This window comes from Poromitra crassiceps, assembly GCF_964638095.1.
Source record: "Poromitra crassiceps genome assembly, chromosome: 17".
In the NCBI taxonomy this organism is placed as follows: domain Eukaryota; kingdom Metazoa; phylum Chordata; class Actinopteri; order Beryciformes; family Melamphaidae; genus Poromitra; species Poromitra crassiceps.
Window position 1 is genome coordinate 21,695,027 of NC_139635.1, and position 24,172 is coordinate 21,719,198.

Sequence of the window (24,172 nt, forward strand, 5' to 3'; positions counted from 1 at the left end):
GTATCAAGTCCCATGGGCAGACACTGAAAGAAGTGGGAGTGTGGCTTCAGACCCCCATCACACACACACACACACACACACACACACACACACACACACACACACACACACACACACACATAGCCTATCAGTGTTGGGCAAGTTACTTTCAAAATGTAATATACTACATATTCTACATATTACTTTCATTTGAAAGTAATACGTTACTTTACAATATTACTGTCTGTGTAGAGTAACTCGTTAGTTATTATACTACTTTTGCATTACTTTTACCAAAACAACAGCAGCAGCAGAATGACATCGCCACCCCGGAACCATCCTGAAAAATCATTTAAACCATCTTGAAGTCAGTGTAAACAATCCAAAATTCTAAATGTTATTATTTTCCTTTGTTATTGTCATCTATAGTGGTTATTTGCATAAAAAGACACAGTAATTTGAGTTACTTGACAAAGTAACTGGTATAATATTACCGAAATCCTATTCACCTTATGTAGCCACGCCCATTTGGCCTAAGTAATACATTATATTACTGAGTTACTGCTAAAAGTAATATATTACATGTAATATGTTACTTTTGTAATGAGTTACCCCAACACTGTAGTCTATGTATGTGTATGAACATATACATTTAGAAAGCATTTTGAGTCTGTCTATCCAACTTATAAAGAATAAGAAATGTGCTCATTCAGTTAGTAGCCTATGTTACAATTATATATTTTTAAGACATTTTATTTTATTGTCTACCTCATGTTAAATTCTTATTTTTATTGTTGTTGTTTTTCGGTCTATTGCATTTATCCCATGTCCTGCTGAGATCTTGAATGCATCGTCCTAGTGACAGTCAGAGTGCAGTCATAGCTGTGTCTGTTATGTTATTTTTTATTATATTATGATGGCTAAATGTTTTCAGTTTGTGTCTCCATGTCACCAAGTGCTGGACATTTTAATTTGAAAATCCAAACCGGAGGAACACTTTTGTTTTTATCGCAGCTAGCTTGGCTGGTATTGGCAGAGGGAGATGGGAGCGGGGGCGAGTCTGCCAGCACACAATCAGTGGAGCGACTCTGGCAACCGTGGCAGCCGCCTCTCACCCTCCCACGTTCCGCTTATTTTTAACCGCCAGCCCACCGCCGATGCAACCAGCGGCCATCACTCATCACCCCGTCGGTCCGTTAGGGCTTCCCCTGTAACGTTACCTCTGAAGACATCTCGTTCACTCTGGACTTCCAAACAAACCACCGACTAGTCTACTTTTCACCCTCCGTTTCTGAATGACGGGCGGCCGGTTCGACTTTGACGATGGCGGCACGTACTGCGGAGGCTGGGCGGACGGCAAAGCCCACGGCCACGGCCTCTGCACCGGGCCCAAGGGCCAGGGCGATTATGCGGGCTCCTGGTCCAACGGCTTCGAGGTGGTGGGCGTGTACACCTGGCCCAGCGGGAACGTGTACCACGGCTACTGGGCGCAGGGGAAGCGCCACGGGCTCGGCGTGGAGACCAAGGGGAGGTGGATTTACCGCGGGGAGTGGACCCACGGCTTCAAGGGCCGCTACGGAGTGAGGCAGAGCCAGAGCACCCCGGCCAGGTACGAGGGCACCTGGAGCAACGGGCTGCAGGACGGCTACGGTGTCGAGACCTACGGCGATGGAGGTGAGAGGGAGGGAGGGAGAGGCTGATTATTTATTTATTTATTTATGTTTTTTTATTTAGTTGTTTTTTTCATTTTTTTTCATTTATCTGTTTATTTGTTTGTTTGTTTTTTAATGTTCTCAATTTTGCAAGTTATCAGCGGTTCCCAACCTTTTCCAACCTCATTGCTCACTTGAAAATATCAGAAATGTCAGTGGACCACATCACATCTGACCTAACGATAAAAGGAGCTGTCCATCAGCACCACACATAAATCACAAACTAAATGTGAGGGGCTGTCTGAGTTTAATTAACGGATTACACATTAAATAACTTATTCAACAATGGAGAAAGGCATTCTCATACATAGGCTAATAATAATAGCTAGCAATGCACAGGTTAAATAGGCACAATATAACTGTGCCTTTTTGGTTTACCAGAAATGATAGTGGTGGTTTCCAGGACTTTCCAGAAGTTTTCCAGGATTTTACAACCTGCCCTTGACCTTCCCTGGATCATAATAACCCACTGCCATGCACATTTTCAGGTGTGCGCATGAGGTGGTTTCAGTTGGTTTCCAGGACTTTCCAGGTGGTTCCAGGACTTTCCAACCTCCCCATGACCTTCCCCGGATCACCACCGTCATGCAAATTTTTAGCCCCCAAAACCTCAATGACAACAAAGTATGAACATGCAGAAGTATGTTTGTGTGTCACACATTTCCATTCTAGCCATGCCAATGGAGATTTTTTTTTAAAGTAAAATGCATGAATTTGGTGTACTTTGAGAAAGCTTAACTCATTGAGTGCCAATGACGACAATCGTCGTCAATTCGATTAGTAACGTTGAGTGCCAATGACGACGATTGTCGTCAATTGCGTTTTTTGACGGTGGGACGTGGATCAAAGCCTATTACATCTCCTATAAAAATATGGGAGCTATTGAAGGTGTATAACCTATTTTACAGACCCATTAGGTGGCGACAGTGCTCTCCAGATTAGAGAAAGGTCAGGAAAACAGCAGGAAAAAGCCCCGTGATGAAAGAGAAACCGCTCATGCTGCAGCCAGAGCCATATAGATGGCTCTGGCTGGAGCTGACGTTGGCTGCGAACAGCAGTCAATCCGCGCCCACAACTGAGCCCCTCTGCCTCTGTCTGTCTGTCTGTATAGTTTCTCCACACGATTAGCCGCCAGAAAAGCAGCACCCGACACCGAAGGGCCAAACCATTCTCAGCAGTCCGGTTTGGCTTTTCCGTGTCGCGCTGGGAGCCGCGCACAAAAACGGAGCACTCCAAAAATAGACGCTTGGTGCGTGAGGCTGTGTTTTAGTGTGGGGAGGAGTTTGCAGCTGAGGGGGGGAGAGGGGGGTGGGGCACGCAGGGCACCACACAACTACACCACGTCACTACATCAGAAAATATTATTATTTTTTTTTAATATTTTTTTCCCGATTTTTTATCCCATTTTATCCCCCATTAGTGCTCACTTGATTTCTCAATCCTGGTTGCTACTCCATCCTCTGCCGATCTGGGGAGAGCCGAGACTGGCTCCATGCTTCCTCCGAGACATGGGCAGTCAGCCAGCCGCTTCTTTTCACCTGACAGAGGAAGCTTCACCGGTAGGACATAGCACGTGGGAGGTTCACGCTATTCCAACCAGTTCCCCTCCCTCTGAACAGGCGCCCTTAACGACCAGAGGGGGAACCACATTAGCAACCAGGATATTGCATGTTTTTGTGAAGGGGGTTCCTATATGAAGGAAACCCCCGGGAGGTACGGGGAGAACATGCAAACTCCACACAGAAAGGCCCTTTTGCCGACCCCACCCGGGCGGTGGGCACTCGAGGACATGCGGACGGGCACGCATTCCTTCAGCGTTCACCTCGTCCCCAGGTGGGAATCGAACCCACGACCTTTGAGCTGTGAGGCGATAGTGCTTACCACTACACCACCGTACCTCCATCAGAAAATATTAGCTTTAAAATTAAAAGGCTAGATTAAAAGGCTAGATCTATGAAGAACATGTCATCATTACTGTGCTGTGGGTTTACAATGACAAACTAAATTTCTCCCTATAGGTCAGGGACATGAACATTTGGACACTTATTCAGCGGGTATCTTGCATGTTGCGTTCAGGTGCACTGTAAAAAAAGACTTTTTTTTATTATTATTATTTTTTTTGGTCAACATCTTTTTGTGGCGGTCAAAATCCTTTTGTGGCGGTGCGCCCCAAATTCCTTTATGTATGGGAAACACTGATCATTTATCATCTTTCAGTGGAATCATTATTGTGATGATACTGTATTCTGATTTTGGGATATTGTGACAGAATTCCTTTCTAAAACGTAATATTTTTAAGGAATATTATATATTTTGTTTGACATCACACCTAACATTCACATTCGGTTCAACTGGATTTAACGAGATTTTGTATAAGCCATATCGTGATATTGATACAGAAAAAATAAATATTTGTGATTATAAATCAGAAATATATCATTGTCAGCACTTATGGAGAAATGTGTTTTTACAATACCACACGTTTGAGAAAGACGGCATTTGAAGATACAAATGTGGGCCTTTAACTTTGAAATGATCTAAAACAGAGGTTTTCAAAGTGGGAGGCGGGCCTCCCCAGGGGGGCTCCAAACAGTTTCAGGGGAGGCTCAGTGAACGGAAGTGAACAAATATTACATTAATTATCAAAAGGAAATCACATAGAATAGCCTACTGTAGAGCCATATGAAATCTGTTTTATTTATTTTCCAAATTCCATTTAATTTTTTCCCAAATTCTGTTTTTTCAGTTTTAATTTGTCTGAATTCTGTGTTTTGCTTTTTATGCTAATTTTACCATCAGAAATAGTTTCTAATACGTGGGGATGAATAAATGTCCACAATTTAATAAAATATAACTGTCAATGTACACAACAATGTGTAAATTGCTTTGTCCGATGGCAAAGGGGAGGCTCGCAGTGTCAGACTTTGAAAACCCCTGCTCTAAAATGATAACCTGACGCTGCCAGATTGATGAGTTTGCTTCATATTCTGTTTCACAAACGACATCCATCTGGATTTGGTCAAGCTACCCTGCTGAAGAGGGCGGTCACTTTTTTCAAGCTACTTGGCAGGTGATTGGATGGACCGTCTGTCTGTCACCGTCTGGGCGTGCCAACGCCAACCAATCAGATCGACTTGCCTTCATGACGTAGCCTCGCCTGGTAAACACGAACGGCTAGGACTACAATTGCTAAATAGTTAGCATGGAGGTCGCAGATTTTTTGCTGTTTTTGTAAGGTGAATATTGGGTGCAACCATTGACTATTCAATTTGCCAAAAGAAAGAAGAATTACTGCAGATGTCTGACTGAGGATGAAGTGCAGGTAGGCCGTTCTGCACGTTAAATGTAACTGATTGGATTAACTGATGTTACGCGTTAGCAACGTTAGCAACATTTGGAGGTTGCGGTGCTACGTCTGATGATTGATGATTTGATGTTAACGTTAACAGCGATTCATTACTAACACATATCATTGTTCGTTTCTTCAGGGAACTGATGACACGATATGACACCGAGTGGCACGCACCCTGGACTGGCCTGGACGGCTAACGTCATGGAGACGCAACGCTCTCTAGCCTTTATGATCATGGCAATCAGAATCAGAATCAGAAAGACTTTAATGATCCCCGGGGGGAAATTGGGACAAGTTACAGTAGCTCGCTCAATAATAACCAAAACAATCAACAACCAAATGCTTTGATACAATATAATGATTTAACGCTACTATTTAGCATTAAGGACTGGTGAATTTTAGCATATCTGTCAGTGGAATGGTAGATGTTTACGCATGACTGGAGAATGTTATTTGCTTACTTTTGTGATAATAAACTAAACGGAGAAAAGACGGCCGTGTGGTGTTGTTGTTACATAATCTGCTGGTCTTGAGGCACGATTGGGTAAAATGATAAGAGATGATGTAAATTCATAAAGATGTTGATGTCAGAGATGAATCTGCGAAAGGGAGCTGCCTGGAGCCCAGAGGACGTCAACGGAGAAGAGGAAAAACACCCTTTAGGTTACACCATGCAGCATTTGGATATAATCTAGTATTGGCTCCCATGCCGTTAGTTTGTTTACCCCCTACTGTATCTAAAGAAAGTACAAGTGCAAAATCTTAAGCTATGTTCTATCGATAAACCAATTTCTCGAGTAACATCCTGTTATCCTGAGATCTTTAATCTCGCCTGTATAACATAATATGTCACTCGGACACCAACGTGAGTTAACGTGGTTTATTAAACCGCAGCCAACATTCCAATCATAGCAGAATACACTTCAGCTAGCAGTAGGGACAATACATCACACTGATCTTTGCAGTTCTGTGTTGATTAGCTAATATTTCAGTGGCATTTTGATTAACGTTATGATTTATTTCTATTTGGAACAAAAATGATGGTTTAACAGATTGCACTGGGCTGTGGTGAGAAGGGCTTTGTGTTTGTGTGACTTGCGTGAATGGCTAACTGCCAGCCATTCACTAGCCTTACAGCTAGCTGATGGCTGCTATGTTCTCCCAGCCTAGCAACGGTCTGCAGGCTATCTCCCCAAATTCTACAACAATGTCTTGTTTACTAACGTTCATAGTTGATAACGTTACAGCAATACAGTTACGGTTTCGTACTCACTGTAAGATCAAGTGTTTAACGTTTATGTTAGCTTATTGTTTTGAATAGAATGTTTGACTAGCTCACTGGAGCTAGCCTCGGTAGCCGCCGCCATGTTGAATAGTGAAAGAACTACAAACGCAGAGGCGCCTCTCGGTGGCGTCACACCCGGTCTCGCAAAGCCCGCCCTTAGCTCACGCTGATTGGTGCGCCTGCGTGGCGGCCGGTTTGAACGCCTATCTGGGGCCAGGGCCAGACTGAGGTGGATTGTGAATTTGTGGAACAATGCCGCCCGCGTCTGGTGGAGTCAGGCTACTAAAATGATGCAGTAAACATGCTTTATTTTCAGTTAGCACGCAGTCAGTGGTTGTCCTGAGTTCAAATATATCAGGTCTTTGTGGCCTTTTAGAGATGGCTTGGGCCTTTTTTTTGGCGGGGGGGGGGGGGGAGGTAAAAACCTCTTTTGGGGGGGGGGCGCCAATATTTCCTCTGTTCTAGTATCTATTAAACAGCTCATTTCAGTCCATATATAATATATCACTATTTTTATAAAAAAAACAAAAAAACATCTGCACTCTAATTATTTTTTCCCATAATTGACCAATTCTATGCCATTATTTTGAAGGCAAATGTTTTGTATTGCTCATGTTAATCCTGGCACAGTTCATTCAAGCACAGCCATGCAATCAAGAAAGCTTCAGGGAAATATTCATCAAGTGTGAAAATGATCTCTTCCTTTTCTTCCCCTTGTTTTTTCTCTCCCTCCGACTCCTTGTTTCAATCATGAGAGACTAGTAGAAAGTTTAACAGTCTTTAATGATACAACAAATTAATTTTGGCGTATGACTCACTCCATGATATGATGACGCTCTCCTGAGATGATGAGAGGGCGTTGTCAGTGAAGAATAGGATAGGAAATCCCCCATAGGGAATTCTTCAGGAGTCATGACGATGGTGGTGGTCAGGGGAGGAGGTGGGGCGAAAACAACTGCTTCAGCGATGATGATCAGCAACTGAGAATGACACATGGCACATACACGACACATAGAAAACAAGAGTAAAACATCATGGACTCTGATATACTACGCTGATTAGGTGATTGGGATCAGCTGGAAAGGAATAGCTTGGGCTGATTGGTTATTGCCACACAGCGTGGTAAACTGTGAATGGATGAGGAGGAGACAGCATCAATGAAAAGGTGACGAGCCTAACAATGAATGGGTTATACAACCTCAAAGAAAGGGGGCGTGCACTGTGATATGACCTGAACTGGGCGTTAACTGCTAAGTAGTCTTCATGATTGAAAATAGTCCAAGACATTATTTGTCTTCTTTTTTTACCCTCCTTCTCCCATAGTCATCTTCTTCATCCTTGTTCTTCTAGTGGTAATACTAGTAATAGCAGTCACAGCAGTAACAATAGCTGTTGTAGTAGTAGTAGTAGTAGTGGTATTTGTAGTGATAGAAGTATAAGAAGCAGTAATCAGGACTGAAAATAGAAACCCTGGCGTAGGGTTGGGCGGTAACGTATCCCAAGGTAAAATAGCAACAGTGTCCATTTCATGACCATCATTATGGTCATAAAAAAGCAATATCAGACCTTCTTACCAATCATGAGTCTAACATGTGGTATGTGGAGGTTTCATTGAGCCATAATGATAAACCAACATTCATTCTAGGGATGGGCATTTCTAGCAAAAACACTTTTTGAAATTCGCTGGGCCAAAGTCGACTTCTCGTCAAAATTCGCCCACCCCTAAAAAAATAATAATAATGTGAGTCAAAATGTTACATGGTCTCCCCTGATCCTCTTGCTTTGACCAAGTAAAACAATTTTTATAAGCATTTTATGCAAGGTGGCGGCCAGACTTGAGCCTACGTTAACCTATGCTAACGGTAGCATTGTTAGCGTAGCTTCCAGAACGATGCCGAGGTGGCCCAGGGGGCAATAGACCCTTCTCACGGGGGCCATTTTGTGTCGAAAAGGCTGGGTAAACAAACACAGGTAGAATAAACAGGTGCAAGCAAAACACTAATGAGGGTTTCCTCATTAGTGTTTTGCTTGCACCTGTATTCTGCCTTTTCGACACAAAATGGCCACCGTGAAAAGGGTCTATAGACAGAATATCAGCTTTTCTTCATACAGTAACAAGCCTTGAAACCTTTTCCTTGTGGCTGAGTGTTGCTGTACTATAGACAGTTTAAGACCATTTCTACTATGTTTCTAGCGTTTTTACCAAGGAGCTGCTGGGTGCTGTCAGCTGAGCCCAGAGCCGTTCTGCTCCACTGCTCCAGTTTGAGTAACAAACCCCAACACTGGTCGCCACAAACAGGCGGCGATGCCATATTGCATCAATGCTTTGTTTTATGTACTATGTAACTTTTTAACGTTAGTCACCTCATGTTATCAGGCTCTAACTAGCTAACATTAGCTACACAGAAGATTGTTTTGGTGCACATGTATCCGGTAAACTGTTTGCGGTTCCTTGGTTTACGTCCCCATGTGGAGAAGCGGTGGAAATGGGTCCAGACTACTTTCCACTATCTTGTCTCCTCCCTCGCTGTTCAAAAGCAGCACTCCCCCCTTCCATTCCTGAAACGTTCTTATGGCGGAATCGATGACGCGAGCAAGTAAACTAGTTAAACTAGTAAACTCTCTATGTGTCTCTTCACTTGTCATTGTGGGACATGTAACCTTCAGCCGTAGAAATATCTAACTGACGACTTCTCTGGGTACCGTAGCTTAGCTATTTGCCTTTATCAGTGTTGGGCAAGTTACTTTCAAAATGTAATATACTATCATATTACTAGTTACTTTCATTTGAAAGTAATACGTTACTTTACAATATTACTTTCTGTGTAGAGTAACTCATTACTTATTTCACTACTTTTGCATTACTTTTACCAAATCAACAGCAGCAGCAGAATGACATCGCCGCTCCAGAACCATCCCGAAAAATAATTTCAACCGCCTTGAAGTCAGTGTAAACAATCCAAAATTCTAAATGTTATTCATTTCCTTTGTTATTGTCATCTATAGTGGTTATTTGCATAAAAACACACCGTTTGATTAGGAAATGATTGTATCTTTTTCAAATGTGCTTTGATTTAATAAAATGTAACTCAATTTGTAACTTGATTTACTTGACAAAGTAACTGGTATAATATTACTGAAATCATATAAGTAATAAGTTATATTACTGAGTTACTACTAAAAGTAATATATTATTGTAATATGTTACTTTCGTAATGAGTTACCCCCAACACCGGCCTTTATGCAGGGTCATTGGCAGTGTTTGTCCGTCATAGGTAAATTTGGGTTTGGGCCTTGGGGTTTAATTAAAGGCCGGCTTTACCGTGGGGAATATGAATATATATTAAATCTCACGCCCCTAAGGTTTTCGAATCCGTTGAAATTTTTGAAATCGGTGCTTCACTGGCAGAGATATCAACAGAAATCCACTCTGTGTGTGTGTGGGGGGGGGGGGGGGGGGGGGGGTGGTGGAGGGGAGGGGCGGGTGCGGGGACTCGAAATCCTACATTTCCCACAATGCACTGGGCTCGCGTGGCCTTCGTTTCCATGCCCACCCCTCAGGCATTTGGCTGATATCAAACTCCAGTAGGTGGCGGTAATGCACATATATGTTTGCCAACCGCCATAAAACTCAAAGAAGAAGAAGAAGAAGGCTTCGACAATAAAACATAGAGAAGAAGAAAAAATCGAGAATAAATCGAAAAAAAAATTCCCTCCAAATTGCACCAAATTTAAACGGTAGTATATATGTCGGGAGATGTCTTCATAAAAAAAATGTCATGCATTTTAAGGCATTTTCGTAGGAGTTTGATGTTGTAACTATTTCATGTAAAAATGTGTAAAATCGGGTACATTGCTCAGCGTTGATTTCGTTACTTCAACGCACCTACTAGATGTAAAATTTGACGAGCTTTCCAATGCCGCCAGTCCCGTTTCTGGAGGTGCTTCCGTTCCCGAGATATGGTCTCTTGGCAAGGAGCTATGGGAAGCTAATATTAGCTACCATAGGCTAGGCGGTTGAAAAAGATGGCTGCCTTTTGCTTTTCTTCGAGACCTCTGAAGGGGCGTGGAGGACCTCTAGAGGCGGGACCATGGCTCACAACACTTGTAGTTCATAGGTCCTCGACTTCCGCAAGGCTGGACTTGTCGCTCTGACGCGTTTTGCGTCAGAGCGACATGCAAATAATGTGAGAGATGGATGATAGGTCAGGCAGGGAACAACCAATTTCAAAAATTTCAACGGATTCGAAAACCTTAGGGGCGTGAGATTTAATATATATTCATATTCCCCACGATAAAGCCGTCCTTTAACCTACTCTTTAATATTCAGTGCCCTGGACAGGTCAGCTGAACTGAGTGTGATATAGCTATGTGGTAAAGAGAAGGCGACATTTTGGGTGACCGGTTATTTGGAGTTGTAACCTTTTCAGCACGTCACAGTGGCCCCAAGTGGTTTCATATTGTCACCAAATCGCACAGTAATGTGGAAATAAGATCATCATAAATTAGACTTGGGCTATTTGTGTGATCAATGGCCTATTAGACCTCACAGCAGCCATTGCCATAGCAGAACAGGTGTAACTAATAACATTAATGATGTTCCATACAGGTGTTCCAATGCCAGAGCCTGGCATGCTAGCTCATTGGAACGGCCGAGGAACACCTAAATGAATGGAACCATCATTACCGACACTGGAAACCAAAGATAAATATGTGTTTTACTTTGTTTCGAGCTCTCACTAGTGCCTTAAACGCTGCAACGCAGCCCTATGGAAGACTGTTATTTTGCTCCAAAATTACTTTTCATTAAAACCTGACCACCCACCCGTAGGTGGCGTGGTACCCCCTGGGCCTGACACGGATCCACGTGACTACGTCACGTCCTGCCAGCCCAGGGAATAATCACTCTGTTTTCTTCCAGCCGCTGGGAAAGACGTGTTTGCTATAAGCTCCACGGTTAACTTTGAGTTAGCTCTTTACATAGCTTTAGAATACTAGGCTCGTTTCGTCTGATTTGCCCACCTCAAGGAGGTTCGCGTGGACGGGATAAAGCAGGCTTCGGGACCCGACCCTGTACCCTTCACCCTGCGGCGTCGGAACAAGTCATCAAAGCTAAGAGTATCTTCCTTAGTTAACTGTTTATTGCTACCGCCGTGTAGCTCTACTGCTATCGCCGTATAGTGGTTATTGCTGCCGCTGTGTAGCTTTGCTTCGCTCCCCTGGCTGGGGCAGCGTTTTCGTTTGAGGGCCGATTTAGGTCCGCGCTCAAACTGTTAAGCTTTGCATACGTGCAAATAGCTTGTACCACGTAGCACAGGAACAAAGAGGCTAAGTAGCCCAGTTGTTACAGATAGCTACCTTGGCACCCGTGCGGGTAGTTTTCGTGTGCTAGGTACTTTAGGCGCCGGCTTTAGAGCGCGCGCGTTAGATAGTTAGCTAGTTTGCTCAGTGCAGCTAGCTTGGACTACCTTGTAGCACTCTAGCTATCTGGCTGCGTCCCCAGAAGGGTAACGCACCCGGTTTTGTGGCAGATAGCTAACGTGCACACGTGCAGTTAGTGTCTGTGTACTAAGTACTTTGCGCCAGCTACCTCTGTGTAGGGCGCGCCTTAAGCAGAGTAGTAGCTAGAAGCCATGCTCTTCAGTTAGCTAGATAGCTAGCTTGCCCCCGTGCAGCCAGTATCTAGTGATGTGTAGCACTCCAGCTCTTACCGTTGCAGGCTTAGCTTGCACGTTAACCCCATTATTCCTGTTAGCAGAGAGAGGGGGGAACAGCTAGGTGCTGTATTAGCTGTGAGGCTACGCTGGCCGGTTACGACCGGCACAATTAATTTGATGTGTGCATGCCTAAGGGCAGGAGCACGCCGCACAGGCGTTGCTGTGACCTACATAAATGTAGTGTAGCTTTTACTGGCGTCTGGGATTTTAGCTGGGCGATTCGCTAGCTAGGTGAGCTCGCCCCGCACCTTGTGTGGGCCGCTTCTCTCAGTACTTACGCCATCTTAGCCAGCTTGCTTGTCTGCTAAGTGTTGCTTGCCTCGTGCAATTAGCATCTACTAGATTGCAACTTCCTTGAGGAGTTTCTTCTGAGATTGACTAGCTTCGCGGGCCGCTGGCCTTTGCTTGCGGTCACGCTTGCTTCCCCGTGTTACTCAGGGTAGAGACGCACTGCACCGGCCTGTACGCAGGCTTGTGTTAGCGCACGCTTGTCTCTCAGTGCTTATGCTAGCTTAGCTAGTGGCTTCCACGTCTGTTCTCTCGGGTTAACAGGTTGTGGGTATTGGTGCCCCCCCTTCGGGATGGGCTATTGCCGCTTACGTTACCATTGCACGCGCACGTTCGCTAGCCTCCGGGTTGCTTACTGTCTAGCCTGTGCTTCTTGCTAGCTTGCTTAAGCAGTACTCCCGCTAATAGGGTGCGCCCTGCGGGAGCTTGCTATTAGTGGTTAGCTTCCTGCTTCCTCTTGCTACTGAGCAGGGAAGGTCAGGGAGGGGATGGGCCGTGTGTAAAACTACTTTGGCCGAGTATGAATCGGCACTTTAAGTGCGTGTTCTGCCTTGGGCACGAGCACGCTGCACAGGCGCCTTGAACCCTCGGTCTTGTCCGCAGCTAAGCTCTTGAGAGCGGACCAAGGTCCGCTCTCAAAGAAGTGTTAAAGCTAGCTTGCCTTGCATAGGTGCAGATATTTAGTACTGTTTAGCACAGAACAATAGCATTTTGCAGATAGCTGGCGTGCACCCGTGCAGTTAGTATCTGTGTGCTAAGTACATTGGGCGCGAGCTACCTCCGCTACAATAGACATACTGCTCCTTGCTGGCGCTACGCGTCCAGCAGGGCTTACAGCTCGCCAAGGTCTGGGCTCAGTGCCAGCCTTTGGCTTGTAGCTCTAAGGACAAGCCCACCGCCCTTGGTGCCCAAGGCCCGGGGTGGTTGGGAGCTCTCCATGGGTCGCACCCGCTTGTTGGGGCGCCCCCTGCAAGTGCAGGGAGCCTGGCTGGGGGCACAGCGCACCTTGGTCCATGGCCACGGCCTGGCCTCGGTTGGCAGCGCCCAGGTCAAGCCCACCGGTTGGCTCACCAAGGCTGGGCTTAGTTCCAGCCTGCGGCTTGTAGCTTTAGACCCACCGTCCTCGGTGCCCAAGGCCCGAGTTCGGTCGGGAGCTCGCCCAGGGTCTCATACCCAGCATCAAGGCTCGCCTTGGTCCATGGCTACAGCCTGGCCTCGGCTAGAGGCTCCTAGGACAGCCCACCATCAATGGCACCAATGGCTCATTGCTGGTCGGGAGCTCGCCTGGGGGCCGCACTGTCGGACAAGTCCACGTGCGTCTCGAGAAAGAACATTACCTCCGCAGTCCCCCCAGCCTGCGAAAGGCGCACGGCAGGGGGGGGGGGGGAAGGTTACTTCGATACAACAGCGTGTCAGTAGGCGGAGCTTGCGTAAGAAGTTCTCCCCCAGCATGCACAGCTTCTACGGAACTGTCCATGCGGCGGGGGGGCATAGCCTCTCACGTCCCGCCCCCCCATCAGGGCACCGGATCGAAAGGTCCCGGTGCCCAGCAATATGCTCATGACTATACTTTCAGGGATCATTTCTATAGTTTCTAACTTGAGAAATGTGTTTCTAAAATGTTCAGTCTCGCTATCCACGATGATGAGATGGTGATACTCTTTTCTGAGCGCGAAGCGGGCAGAGAGACTTGATTCAGTTCATATGCTCTCTGCTTTTGATGACCGTTCACTGTCTCCTATGGGGACATTGAGGAAGAGAGTATGATCCGAGTGGTAGAAAAAAACAGGTTCTGCTCCTTTGGCCACAAGAGACCATCTTGTCCAACAGGCTCGATGCCTGGGAGCATCTATGTTCCCCGTCCCCATTACAGCGCACCCTCCAGAGGGAATACGCGCTACAGTTTGCCCACCCACGTTCGACGGGACCCCCGATCTGGCCGTGGAGGAGGAGGCCATGGACGGCTCCATGCGTCCAAAATTGGACCTTCGGCGTCTCAACAAGGCGCTGAGGAAGTCCCGTCCCGAATGCTCTCTTCCCCGCCTGTTCAAGTTGAGACAGGGGGATTTCTTACTTCCAGGGATCTGGAAGGTGCGTTCTTCCATGTCCACATGGTCAGGAGACACAGGAAATACCTGAGGTTCTCCTTCCTGGGGAAGGCTTACGAGTTCTGTGGCTTGCCATTCGGCATGTCTTTGAGCCCGCGAACCCTCACGGTGTGCGTGGAGGCAGCCGTGGCTCCCCTCCGCGCGAGGGGGATCCGCGTCTTCCTATATCTCGACGATGTTCTCTTAGCGGCCGACTCGAGGGTCTGTGCCGCGGAACATACCAAGGTGGTGACCGATCACCGGCAAACCTTAGGGTTTTTGGTGAACTGGCAGAAGAGTTGCCTCGTCCCAGCGCAGGCGGCAACCTTCCTGGGGCTCGAGCTACACTTCCTGCGAGCCTTTCGCCAGAGCGACAGGCTTGCACGGTTCGGACAGCAAGCCAAGGACGTTAGGTCTGTGCCCTCGGTGTCAGTGCATCAGTGCACAGTGATGTTGGGCCTGATGGCCTCAGCATTGCATGTGCTCCCGCTAGGGAGGCTACACATGCTCTCGTGGTCCAAATATGGTTCTCAGGCTTCGCCTGGACTCGGCCGGGGACCGTCATCGCAGGGTTCCTCTGACAGGTCAGGCCTGGCAGGCGCTGGCTATATGGGCGGACCCCCGTTACCTCTCGAGAAGTACTCGGTGGGGCCCTGTCCCGCTCAGGATGGTGATTCGCACAGACGCCTCCCTCTGGGGAGGGGGTGCGATTTGCGGGCATTTTCCGGCGAACGGCCGGTGGGAGGCTCAGGAGCTTCGCCACATAAACGTGCTAGAGCTGAAGGCGATTCGCCGGGCTCTGCCTCAGGACAAGCCCACCATCAATGGCGCCGTGGGCCCATTGTTGGTTGGGAGCTCTCTTGGGGACCGCACTGCCGGACAAGTCCGCGTGCGGCCAGACTCGAAAGAGAACGTTGCCTCTGCAGTCCCCCCGGCCTGCGGAGGTAACACTTCCAGCGGCTCACACATGGGCACCATGTGCTGATTCGCTCGGACAATAGGGCAGTGATCGCCCACCTGAACAAACAGGGCGGTGTGCGGTCGGGGGCGCTGAACCATAGCGGGGATTCACCTGTGGGTGTATCCCCGTCTCCTTTCAGTGTCAGCGGTCTATCTGCCGCGACGGCGGAGTTACGACCGGCCTGCTGTCTCGAGGCAATCCCCGTTATACGGAGTGGTGCCTCCACCCTCGGGTGATGGAACAGGTTTGGGCCAGGGTTGGTCGCGCCTGCGTCGATCTCTCGCATCGCGGCGCGCGACACACTGCCCACTGTGGTTCTCGATCCAGGAGGACAGCCCCCGTTAGGTCATGACGCGCTAAAAGCGCACGCGTGGCCGAGGGAGGGGCACTATGCGTTTCCCCCGACCCCCCTGATCCGTCAGGTGTTGGACAGGGTGAGGGAACAGCGCCTCCGGCTCGTTTTAGTCTGTTTTGGCCCAGGCAGACATGGTTTGCGGACCTGGTCTCCCTGGCGCAAGATCCGCCATGGGCGTTGCCGGTACGGGCCGATCGCCTATCCCAGGCGGAGGGGGAGGTGTTCCACCCCTCCCCAGGCAGGTGGAAGCTAGCGGTCTGGCTCCTGAACCGGACCAGTTGCTAGCCCAGGGCTTGCCTGATAATGTGGGATGCACTATGCAGCAAGTAAGGGCGTGGATCCAGTGAACTGCAGTGTGCGACCAGTTCTCTGTTTCCTTCAGAGCCTGCCTGACGCGGGTCAGTCCCCGCAGTCGTTAAGGTGTATGTAGCCGCGATTCTGCTTGCCATATGGGAATTGAAGGGAGCCCCGTGGGGGCATACCCTTTGGTCTTGCGCTTCATGAAGGGGGCGCCTAAACTGCGCCCGCCGTCGCGGTGCGTTTTTTCCCCAAATCGGACCTGGTTACGGTGCTGGACGGGCTAACGGGTCATCCGTTGGAGCCCTTGGACTCCGCCGATTTAAGGGTTCTGTCTTAAAGACCGCGCTGCTGCTGGCCTTGTCGTCAGGAAAGAGAGTTGGTGACCTGATTGCCCTCTCGGTGCAGCAGGCCTGTGTGGTAATGATGGGCGCAGGGTTACGTTGCGACCTAACCCGGCTTACCAACCTAAGATTATTAATGTCAGCTTTAGGTCTATGGTCATAGACTTATCAGCATTCTGTCCCCCGCCGTTCAGTTAGAGACGGGTGAGGAGAGACGTTTGCTCATGCTGTGCCCCGTAAGAGCGCTCTTGGCCTATGTGGCCAGGACGCGTTCTTTACGCATTACAGATCAGCTGTTGGTTTGCTTTGGGCAAAGGGCCCAGGGCGGACCCCTTTCCAAGGATCGCTTATCACACTGGATAGTGGAGGCGATCGCGTTGGCATACTCTGCCGTGGTCAAGGTTCCCCAGGAGGGTATCAATGCGCGACATCCTCTGCGTTGTTGCGCGGTGTGTCGGTGGAGGACATGTGTGCCGCGGCCTCATGGTCCTCTCATCACACTTTGGTCAGGTACTACAGTCTCGACGTGTCCGGTGCGCAGTTCGCGCACGCGGTGCTGTCGGTGGCAAGAAAGTAGTATCGTTGCCACTCTAATATGTCAGACGGTTAGGCATAAACGTTGCCATATGGCCGTGGTTCACCGGTGCCTTTCGGGTCGCCCTGTGGGGTGCTCCCGGCAGCAAGGTCGGTTGAATGGAGGCACTAGTGAGAGCTTGAGTTCGAAACGAAGTAAAACATTAGGGTTGTCCTACAACCCAGGTTTTACGAGTGAGAACGAGAGCTCTCACTACCCAGCCTTGCTGTGTCGATGCGTCACGGGGTGCGTCGGATCTCAGCGGGCTGGAAGAAATTAGAGTGATTATTCCCTGGGCTGGCAGGACGTGACGTAGTCACGTGGATCCGTGTCAGGCCCAGGGGGTACCACGCCACCTACGGGTGGGTGGTCAGGTTTTAATGAAAAGTAATTTTGGAGCAAAATAACAGTCTTCCATAGGGCTGCGTTGCAGCGTTTAAGGCACTAGTGAGAGCTCTCGTTCTCACTCGTAAAACCTGGGTTGTAGGACAACCCTAATGTTTTGAGTTTGTCACACCACAGAAAAGTTTGTTATTAACCACCCAGTCAAATTTGAACTGAATTGAATGTCGCCAAGTATATAAAACTAAGTTTCAAAATGTAAAACCATGAGAAAATGAGCAGCAATTCTCTGCTATTCTCTGCTGTGAATGTGTGGGGGTGTGTCATGCAGCATGCTATAGCCAATGAGAGTCGAGCATGCTGCATGACACGCCCACCTGTATGGACTGTGTTCTGTTAGGCTGGCCGGGGCAGCGGGGCTTGTCTCAGACAGACATTTGGCGTTAAGTCTGGTGTGTTCCCAAGACCCATAAATGTCATAAAAATGGTTGAAAATAGCTCACTGTGACAAAGCGTCTGGTCCCCAATATATAATCAAGCTCGTGTCTAGTCAAAACAAACTCGTCACATCAACACAATACGTCTTTGCTCAGATACATCAAGCCAGAAGTCTCAAAAGTGATGGGAGCGGCCTACCTTCACTGCTTGGGCGATGACATCTCAGCAGCCCGGCTTGTATATGGCCAACCCAATCGATAGTGTGGAGGAGATTCAGGCAGCCTCCGCTTATAAGACGCTTTGGAAAGGAAAAGTTACACACACACACTGTGAGAACAGAGGAAAACTGGAGAAATTGGACCACAGGAGCAATACCTAGCTCCCTGATCAAACTAGCAGCAAAATGGCCGAGAGAGAGAGCGCACGTGAAATCCATGGCTATAATCTCTAAGCCACTCCCACTTCCTGCTTTGACCATCTGATGCAAAGACGTAATATTAACATAACATAATTACACAAGTCTGACAATGCATAACAGTCACATATCACTCTGTGACACTCACCAACAGATACAAAAACATGATAATATGTGTTTAATGTAGATACAAAGAACTGCTGCGATCAGACTTTTGAAACGTGCATAAAAAAAACCCACAATCTGTCTCTTCCTGGAGCTCCAGGTGCTTCCCTGACCGCTCCTCAGCTGCAGTCTAAAGGCCCAATTATACTCAACGTTAAAGACGGAGACGGAGACGGACAGAGCCTTCTGTCCGTACTCTGCGTTCATTTCGTCCGTTTTCTGTCCGTCATCTGAAAGCTTACGGATACGCATGAAACGGAGGAAAATCACACACACACTCATGCATTTGACTCTCTACTGCCCACTGGTGGATGTATTACTTAACATGATACCAACGTGAAAGACGCATGGAAGTATGTGGGCAGTGACGATTACACCGTTTGAAACGGACGCCCTTATTTACGGATGAAAATGGAGTATAATTGGGCCTTAAATGTGGACACTCCGGCCTGGCTGAGTTGCGCTCGAAGTCGGGGGGTTTACTTGGAGCCTTATATGGCCCATTTCCACTGATGGTATTAGCGCGGCCCCGCCAAGCTCGACTCATGCACATGCATGTATATAACAACAAATTGATATCCATTCTCCTGGCCGATGGTCACATTTGCCCATGTAGGTCATTTAGAGGCACCAGTATTTCACTGAAAAGTATGGGAACCCTTGAGGACTGTCATAGTGCTCCCCTGTCTGTTTCTCCGGCCATGCTTTGTGTGTGTTGTGTTGTGTTGTGTTGTGTGTGTGTGTGTGTGTGTGTGTGTGTGTGTGTGTGTTCTTGTTTTTTTCCCAGGGCGCTGGGCCAGTGGCCCGCCGGTGTCAGCGGATGGAAAAGCTAACACACTCACTCAGTTACTCACTCACTCACTCACTCACTCAGTCATGGACGTTTAGTGAGTTTAGTGGGAAAGGGGCTGTAGTTAGGGATAGGAAGGTGGTAGAGAATCTGGATTCGAGGAGGTGGGGATCCCAGTTTGGAGAAATGGAGACCGGCCGCGTCGGGCAGAGCTGTCTGCTGAGTGTGAAGTGGGCAATGAGCAAAAAAAAACAATACACGTAAAAACAAAAATACATAAAATGCTTCCATACTGCTCACCTATAATCCAAGTCTCCACAAGCCCTGAGATGTCAAGTTGACTTGAAAATATATTGTTTTTATAGCTGAAAAATAACCATGTGTAGCTGGAACCTCAGTTTGTTCTTCCTATAGCTCGAGCATCTGGCTCCAGATTTAACCTAAAAATAGGGTGTAAATGGCATCTTTTCAAGTCAACATGGCATCTCAGGGCTTGTGGAGATGTGGATTATGCCAGCCGTGAAATTCCCAGTTTCCAGTAAAAGAAAGGAGTGCTCCATTATTCGCCTATAGAATACTATTGAATGAATGAATGGATCGTCATCATCATCACCGTACATCATCATCATCATCATCATAATCATCACCATCGACACGTTTACAATGTGAGTGTGCTAGGTCTCCCAGGAAGCTATTTAAAGCTTTTGAAGGTAGCCTGACTTACTTGAGTGAAAGTCTTAACGTAGCCTAGCTGATTTACTATAGGTAGGTCGGCCTACTAAAGTATCAAAAGTTATTTTCTGATATCAATTGTAGCCTACTTAACGATTGTAAGTAGGCTACATGTAAATGCTGTTAATAAAAAAGCAAGCAGTCACCGTTGATTCTCATGTTCACGTCCATCTGACACCACCAACATCGACTAACTGAAATAAATGGGTGATAACAGCCTCCTGAACCTACTAGTAGGTTTAGTCGGTCACTACTAGCCCATCTTTTTGGGACTGATGTGTGCTGATAATGATAATAATTCACTATAGGCTGATAACAGTCACATCAGGTGGATTCTGACTATCTTTGGATGCCATCCCAACAAATGAGTCTAAGCTGTTTTACCTAGTTATTCCAGAAGATGGCAGTGCTGGACCACATTGTTTTGAAAATGGTAGCGCTACTTCTCCTACCCAACAGTTGATGAGGAGGACTAGACCGACTGCTGCCTTCAAGGTCTGCTCGTAAACTGCAACTGCTGATAAAACACGTTTGAGAGCTTTTGCTGGGAAGTAATTGGAGCCTGTAACAAAAGTAGCTGATGGTATTTTTATTTCATGTTAGAGTTTAATTGCCACTCTTTTTAGAGGGAAAATGTGCACCAAGCATTTAGCCTAGCCTATTTTTTTTCATTAGGGCCAATGAATTATAAAAGCAATACATAACTAAACAAGAGTGGAAACAACAGTTAATTACCAAATTACAATCCCAAACGACAGCCTACAGTAAAGTAGCCTACATCACCTTCACCATCAGTTCCTGACATGCAGAGTGATGGGTCTAACCGTGCTGCGATCAACAAGCTGATGGCACAAGTGTCCTCATTGATCAAGCACCTGGCCCAAATGGTGAAACCTATTTGGGCCCACCCAATCACAGTGATTGACAGGGTGACATGTTTTCACAGTGACTGACACAGGATGCCATGTTTTCACAGTGATTGACAGGGTGCCATGTTTTCACAGTGATTGACAGGGTGCCATGTTTTCACAGTGATTGACAAGTTGCCATGTTTTCACAGTGATTGGCAGGGTGCCATGTTTTCACATGATTTGCATGGGCTGCCATGTTTTCACAGTGATTGGTAGGGTGCCATGTTTCCAAAGTGATTGACAAGGTGCCATGTTTTCAAAGTGATTGACAAGGTGCCATGTTTTCACAGTGATTGACAGGGTGCCATGCTTTCACAGTGATTGACAGGGTGCCATGTTTTCACAGTGATTGCAGGGCGCCATGTTTTCACAGTGACTGACACAGGGTGCCATGTTTTCAAAGTGATTGACAAGGTGCCATGTTTTCACAGTGATTGACAGGGTGCCATGTTTTCACAGTGACTGACACAGGGTGCCATGCTTTTAAAGTGATTGACAAGTTGCCATGTTTTCAAAGTGATTGACAAGTTGCCATGTTTTCACAGTGATTTGCATGGGGTGCCATGTTTTCACAGTGATTGGCAGGGTGCCATGTTACCACAGTGATTTGCATGGGGTGCCATGTTTTCACAGTGATTGGCAGGGTGCCATGTTTTCACATTGACTGACACGGGGTGCCATGTTTTTGTAGTTGGACAGTGGACACTTGTTGAACTGCAGTGTTGTTGATGACCAGTGGAAGGTGGTCTCCACGGCTCCTGCAAAAGTCAACCACTATTTCCTTGGTTTTAGAGACATTTAGTTCCAGGTTGTTTGTGCTACACTAGTCGACTAAAGATGAGATTGCTCTTCTGTAGGCAGATTCATCGTTGTTAGAGATCAAACCTACTACAGTGGTGTCATAAGCAAATGTAAACATCATAACAGACTGGAAGTGGGAAATACAGTCATTGGTGTACAAACAATACAGGAGTGGAGACAGTACGCACCCCTGTGGGGCACCAGTGCTGATGTTTAGTGGTTTGGACAGGTTGTTGTTTATTTTGACCACCGTCACTGTTGATGAATCCATCTGATCTGTCTCGTTTTGAAATATCACTTGCCTCAAATCAAAATCTAATTGTGTCTGCTATTGAATTGATTGAACCGCAAACATTACACAAGGACACATGTTTAGGTTTGTTTATTTATACTACTGCTACTTAATTTAGGCCTACAGTATGTCATTATTTAGAGAGAGAGAGAGAGAGAGAGAGAGAGAGAGAGAGAGAGAGAGAGAGAGAGAGAGAGAGAGAGAGAGAGATTTTTATTGTCACTCCATGGTACAAGTACCACGTGTGAAATTCTTGTGCAGTGGACTCCGTTTACGACATAGTACAAGAGAGTACAACAGAAGAAAGTACAACAGAGAGAGAGAGAGAGAGAGAGAGAGAGATCGAGATCGATCTCGATCTAGGTTCCCTATAGGTCACTGATTCTCAACCTTTATCAAGGGCCCCTAGTCTACCTCATGGGCCCCTTTGATGAGATTTTGGCTCTAAAAACAAAAACGAATGTTTCTGATATTAATTTGTCCATGACTGTATTGTAGCTAGAGATAAAAGTGAAACCACTGTATGTTGCACAACAAACATTCTCTACGACTTTCGACTATCATTTCAGAAGTGAGACTTCCCCTATAGCAACCACAGAGAGAACTGAAGGCAAGAGCCTCTGCAAAAGTTGGTAAAAACAGGAAGTGTGCCCAGATGCTGTTTCCGCTGAAGAAATCACCCAGAATGATTCAACACATGACCATTGTTGTTTACAGATCTGACAGAGGTAGACAGCTGCTCAACAACTGCTTCTCACCATCAGCTTGTTATCCGGTTAGAAACCTATGCTGCTACATGTCCAATTGATGTAGATAGGCTAACCTGGCTTAACCTGTTAAATTACAGCTGATCTGGGATTCTGTCCTGGATTGCCGAGCAACAGTCACTTCTCGTACACCCCCCCCCCCCCCCGAAACAAATCTCACTCCAAGCTGAAACTCACTACAATAAACTACACCACAGTGTGTTACATAATCTGTAGATCTTTACACACCTGTTACAAATGATTTGCATATACAGCAGAACATAATACAGTAGAATTTGTTTTATTATTATTGCAACAGTGCAGTAATACATTTTAAATTCTTCAATTGCTGTGGAAACAATCTACTGTACGGTAAAAACTGTAAACATTAACATGACAGCAGAACAATGTGTACTTTCAACAAAGTAGTAGCCTAATATAGAATAAAATAAAATAAGAAGATAGATAGATACAAAGATGACTTGTGTGACTGTGAGGACATGAGGAAATGAAACATTTGATCATGACTCATGTACTCATGAGTTCACCACAGAGACAAAAGCATTAACTGGCAGTGCCCCATGTGGTACCCTCCACTGTAAGTCTCCGACGTATTTAACAAACGGCCCTTTGTACAGTGTGGTCCATGCAGGCTTGACCTCCGATCCCACCCCGAGGCCGGTCCTCCGCACGGGGTGTCGGCCCGGCTGCTCAGCCTGTCTCTGTTGACAATTCTCACAAAGAGTCTGTAGAGTCTCTTGCCTCCGACAGAATCCAGAGAGGCCCCATCCACTCCCCCTGTGGCGGAGGGCCCCCAACAGTAGCCTCTGGAAAGGTGAATGGCCCCCTCTGTCCTCCTGTGGTAATCCAACACCCGCGTCCCCTCTGTCCACCATCCATCCTGATGAGTTACAATTAGGGATGTCCGATATTATCGGCCTACCGATATTATCGGCCGATATTAGCATAAAAATCGATATCGGAAAATATCGGTTTTCATGCCGATATATATATATATATATATATATATATATATATATATATATATATATATATATATATATATATATACAGTGGGTTCGGAAAGTATTCAGACCCCCTTAAATGTTTCACTCTTTGTCATATTGCAGCCATTTGCTAAAAGCAATTAATTTCATTTTTTTCCTCGTTCATGCACACACAGCACCCAATATTGTCAGAAAAACACAGACTTGTAGACATTTTTGCAGATTTATTACAAAAAAACACTGAAATATCACATGGCCATAAGTATTCAGACCCTTTGCTCAGTATTGAGTAGAAGCACCTTTTTGAGCCAATACAGCCATGAGTCTTCTTGGGAATGATCCAACAAGTCTTTCACACCTGGATTTGGGGATCTTTTGCCAATCCTCCTTGCAGATCCTCTCCAGTTCTGTCAGGTTGGATGGTGAACGTTGGTGGACAGCCATCTTCAGGTCTCTCCAGAGATGCTCAATTGGATTTAAGTCAGGACTCTGGCTCGGCCATTCAAGAACATTCACAGAGTTGTTCTGAAACCACTCCTTCGTTATTTTAGCTGTGTGCTTGGGATCATTGTCTTGTTGGAA

General features: G+C 46.7%; 1 protein-coding gene and 1 pseudogene across 2 annotated transcripts in view; both read left to right on the forward strand.

The window, feature by feature from the left end:
* The window catches only part of LOC310792253 (NACHT, LRR and PYD domains-containing protein 4C-like), a gene marked incomplete at both ends in the record, with an annotated part of 430,843 nt that overhangs the window by 92,457 nt on the left and 314,214 nt on the right, over nucleotides 1–24,172 (forward strand). The window lies entirely within an intron of this gene.
* Nucleotides 1,275–23,407, forward strand: LOC310791970 (junctophilin-1 pseudogene; annotated as a pseudogene). The gene is made up of 2 exons: nucleotides 1,275–1,653; nucleotides 23,355–23,407. The product of its transcript is annotated as a junctophilin-1 pseudogene (transcript).